The 5046-nt window shown below is 39.3% G+C and overlaps 1 pseudogene; it reads left to right on the forward strand.

The window, feature by feature from the left end:
• Positions 1-1171: 1171 nt before the first annotated feature.
• LOC114099525 (small nucleolar RNA U3) lies at positions 1172-1360 on the forward strand (annotated as a pseudogene).
• The last annotated feature ends 3686 nt before the right edge of the window (positions 1361-5046 follow it).

Genomic DNA, 5046 nt, shown 5'->3' on the forward strand with positions numbered 1-5046 from the left:
GTAGGGAAGCAACTCTACACCTCCTCTCTGACTTGGTCCAGAGGGAATCAATCCTCCTGCTGAGATATTGCTGCTGGTCCCTGGGCTCCTGTCCCCAATCCCCTAATATCTCTCTGGAATCCCATTACTCTTTGCTCTCCCTCAGTCTCCCAAGAACTCTGCTCAGAGAGCATGGGGAATTATTCTTGTCCTCAAGACCCACAGATGCTCTGGGACTTGGTCACGGAGGTTGTGGCTATTCCTTTCCTAGATCTTCCTAACCCTTCAGACCTCAGTACCTGACTTCCTCCCAAACTCTCCCCACCCCAGAAAACTTGGAATCATGATTTTAATCACAAAAGCACTGCCTTGATTGTAATGTTTACCTTCAAGATATCTAACACTGTCTCCTTGGTGAGTGCTGGCTTTAACCAGAGACCAGCAGATGGGGCTTACACAAGTGTGTGTGCCTGTGTGTGTGCACGCATGTGTGTTAGGGAAAAAAGAAAAGGAAATACACAAGAAGGAAAAACATCGATTAGTGCCTCAAAATAGTATTCATAATAGTTGGGTTTATTGCAAAAACATAGATCAATTAAAAAATAGTTGTGGTTTGTGTGTATTTCCTCAGAAAGGGGACCCGTGTCTGTAGACCAGATCACTCCACTGATCCCAAACTCATCAATTCACCATCTGCACGTAAATGAGAAACACAACAAGAGAATTAGAAATAACCTCCAATCTGCTTGTGAACAAGGAATACCTGGCTTACTCCAACGGAACAACACCAATTTCCTGATACCTGCACCCCAGAGAGAAGCCCTCTACCAGCTGGGACCCTGAGTGGAGTGCGGTGAGAGCTGCAGAATAAGGAGTAGCTCCCTGTCAGCCCTGGGGAGTTATCAGCTGGGTGATAATGTCTTCAGACGCTAGTTGGGGGAGGGACTACTATGCTACAGGACATCTGTGACTTTTCAGAAATAATAATGAAATCCACAATGTTTTGTTAAGTCTGTGGAATGTAATTACAACCTATATTTATATATAAATATAAATAAATATGTACAAATATTATATATATATATATATATATATATATTAATGGCAGTGGTAATGGCAGTGGGAGAGATCTCTCCCCTCAACAAAAGAGAAATAAACTTCTTAGTCCCAAAGGAAGCAGTGGCAGGCGCTCAAGACCATCCTTTGAGAGGTCACATCTGTAGTACGTTACTAGAGAGCTTTGACTGGGAAAATCTCAATGAGCCACGGAACGCCTTCCAGAGCGGGAAGCTTGTGGGTGGTGCCACCTGCTGGCTGCTGCTTGCTACTGCTGATGGCTCCTTTTCTCCTCTGGGAAGAATTAGGAAGGAGAGTAAGTAAAAAGCTGAGCTCTTCTTTCTGAAATAATTGCTCGAGTTTTCTTCGTCTTCTTGTAGTTTGCTCCCTACACTTTTCAGCAAAGGTAAGTCTCTAGTGAGTTCCTTTACTGAAATTTTCTTATGTCAATTCTAAGGGCTTATTTCATATTGAAATTCTCAAAAAGGTACATTGAAGTTTTAACTCCCTTGTGGCTACCCACCCTTTACCAAAAACTTCCTTTCTCAAACAAAGCAGTTCTTCTTTTCTCTATATTTTTTTATATAACAATATATGATAACAGTTGATTTTTAAACCTGTTATCTTCTCTCTGAATGTCCACATTTGCACATATATATTTTTTTCTGTTGTGCAGTATCTTTTTTTCCCTTCTTGTTGTGTAGTATCTTAAGAAATGAATAAACCATAGCATATTTAGCTGTTGACCTATCACAGTAGATTTAACCATCATGTTCCTTTCAGTTCTTTGCCAAAGTAAGCAATGTTTGCAGTGAACAGTCTCCATATCTTTAATGTGTGAGTTTTCCTTGGGGATAGATAAGGTGTGGAATTAATACCTCAAAGAGTATCCCTACTTTAAGTTCTAAGCTACTATCATATTTAGCAAATTTTATATCCTGTCAACAGACTGTGGACTAAATACTTTGTCCCTACTCCTATACTCTCCCCTTCTCTATTTCAATATAGAAAGAAGAAATACTGTCTTATCACTATTCTAATTGTAATTTCCTTCTTGTAGTTTTAATTCCCTTGATTGATTTTTTTTTGGTGTTGTGACTCAGATGATGAAATTGTTTTTATGTTTCAAAGTCTTATTATTTTCTTGTACGAATGATTATTGATATGCTTTAAAAAGTTCAATATTGAATTGTCCATGTTTTTCTTTTCCATGTGGAGTTCTTTGTATACACTGGGTATTGATCTTTAGTTGGACTAATCTAGTCTTTAATTTTATTTGTGGTATTTAGTTTTATTCAGAAGTTATTAATATCAATATAACTAAGTTCATTGATCTTTTCTTCATGATTTTATCACTTTTTTTTCCTTTTTCTGGTATTAGGAATCAAACCCAGAGGCACGCTACAACTGAGTTATATTCTACAGCCATTTTTACTTATTTATTTTGAGACAGGGTCTCACTTAATTGCTGAAGCTGGCCTTGAACTTGCAATCCTCCTGGCCCAGCCTCCCAAGTCTCAAGGACTACAGACTTGCGTCACCATGCCCAGCTTCACTTATGCTTTAAGAGGACTTTACATACCATTTATATTTTCTTCTATGCCTTTATAATTCTTACATTAAATTTTAACCATTAGAAATCTATTTCTATAAATGGTCAAAGAATACATCTCAATCTTTTTCCACATGTAGAGAAATATTTTTTGAATAGTATATTTTTAAACAATTTGAATAACACTCATTTCTTTATGTTTGACATTTTTTAAAATTTAAATTTGTTTCTAAACTAATTCATAAAAACATAAAGGCCAGGCGTGGTGGTGCACACTTGTAATCCCAGTGGCTCGGGAGACTGAGGCAGAGAATGGCGAGTTCAACTCCAGCCTCAGCAAAAGCAAGGTGCTAAGCAACTCAGTAAGACCCTATCTCTAAATAAAATACCAAATAGGCTGGGGATGTGGGTGGGTGGTTGAGTGTCCTTGAGTTCTATCCCTGGTACCAAAAAAAAAAAAAAAAAACAACCCATAAAGATTGTATACATTCATGGGGTCCATGCAATGTTTCAATACAATTGTGTAATGTTTAAATTGTGTTAAACGCATCTATTTGCTCAAACATTTTTCTTTTCTTTATGGTGAAAACATTGCAAATCCTTACTTCTAGCTCTTTGAAATTAGCTACATTATCATTATCATTACAGTCACTCTACTGTGCGATAGTAAAGTGATAACAGAGTTTCCTAGTCCTGTCTAAGTATAACTTAGTACCTATTGGTCCACCTTTCCCCATTCCTCCCTCCCCCTCTCATCCATCCCTAGCCTCTAGTAACTACCATGTTACTCTCAATTTCTATGAGATCCTCTCTTTTAGATTTCACATGTGAGCAGGACTGAGTGCTACTCATCTTTCTGTGCCTAGCTTGTTTCCCTTAATGGAATGATCTCCAGTTCTTCATCTTATCTTCAGCCCCTTCCCCTTGCTCTTTTTGCTTTCTGGCCACCACCAGGTGAGTTCCTCTGCCTTTCCCTTTGGCCATGGTGTTTTGCCTCACCATGGACCCAGAGCAATGGAATCAGCTGAGACTTCTGAAACCATGAGCCCCCAAATAAACTTCTCCTCTAAGTTGTTATTGTCAGGGACTTTGGTCACAGCAATGAAAAACTGACTAACAAACTTCATTTTGAGTTGATTTTGTAACTGGTAAGACACAGGGATTGAATTTTACTCTTCTTTAGTAGATCTCCAATTTTCCCAGGACCATTTATTGGAAAGATTGCCTTTTCTCCACTATGTGTTCTCAGTACCTTTGTCAAAAATCAGTTAGCTGTAGATACCTGGGTCATTTTGTTTCCCCAAGTTTTCATTTTACTGTGTGCCTCTATAAACACTGTTTGGACCAAGTACGTTATTTTTTAAGTGACCTTATGAGACCGGTATCAATATCTCTAATTATAGCTTGTTCATTTATTCTATGGAATTCTTTCAGATTTTCATTATCTCATCTTGTTTTCAGCTTCCTTTTTAATATTAAATGTCCAAATATATAAAGGTATTGATCTTAGAAGAGATATTTTAACTTGGAGATGCAAGTTTGGGAGAAATTACTATTTCTGACATTTAGAGCTTGTAAGTGACATCTGTCTCCTAGGGACATTGTGTAGCATGAAAAGAGGAAAACAAGAAAACCAAAGAGACCAGGTTGAGGGGGACCAGGCCTGGAGAAGAGATAGGATGTCTAATGTGTCAAAGTTCCCAGGTGGACCTGCATTCCTACCCTGGGAGGGTGTAAGATCCCCATCAAGGGAACAAGTTCCTGTCTCCAGATTTGACTCAGATCCCCTGCAGTGGTTCCGGTGGCTCCATATTGACCCTGGTTCTGTGACCAGAATTTAACCTCTTCCTAGCATCCCACGTGGGAAAGGAGGTTGGTTCTCACCACTAGAGGGCACTATTGACATCTCATGTGAAGGAGATGGAAAACAATAACCCCCAGGGGAAAAGGGGGAACAACTCCCCCCCTCCCCCCCCCACCAAAGGGAGACAATGGCTGGGGGATAGGGTAGAGGGAAGACAATGGGCTTTGGACCTTGGGCTTTGAACTGGCTCAACTGCTTTCCCTGACTCGGACTTTGAACAACTGTTCTCCTTGACTGTCCTACCCACACATTCTGCTACAACTAAATGCATCTGATTAAGTCTCACTACACATTTTGCTATGATGATTAAGCCTCACTTAAACCCTATAAAAAAATTGGACCCCTCTTGTAACCAGTCTCCATTTTCTCTCCTGAAAATGTGCCTTTCTGCTGCTTAATAAAGAGAGCTTGCTGATCCTTTGAAGTCTGTTCCCCGTTTCGTTATTTTTGCTTTCATTATGTACACAGGTGACAGAGGCAAAAAGAAAAGCGAGAGAGAGAGAGAGAGAGAGAGATCATATACTTTCAGAACTATTTGAACAAACCCAAAATGCCAATAACATCTCCTTTAAGAAACCCTAGAAAAGAGACTGGT

This window comes from Marmota flaviventris, chromosome 14 (assembly GCF_047511675.1).
Source record: "Marmota flaviventris isolate mMarFla1 chromosome 14, mMarFla1.hap1, whole genome shotgun sequence".
Lineage (NCBI taxonomy): Eukaryota > Metazoa > Chordata > Mammalia > Rodentia > Sciuridae > Marmota > Marmota flaviventris.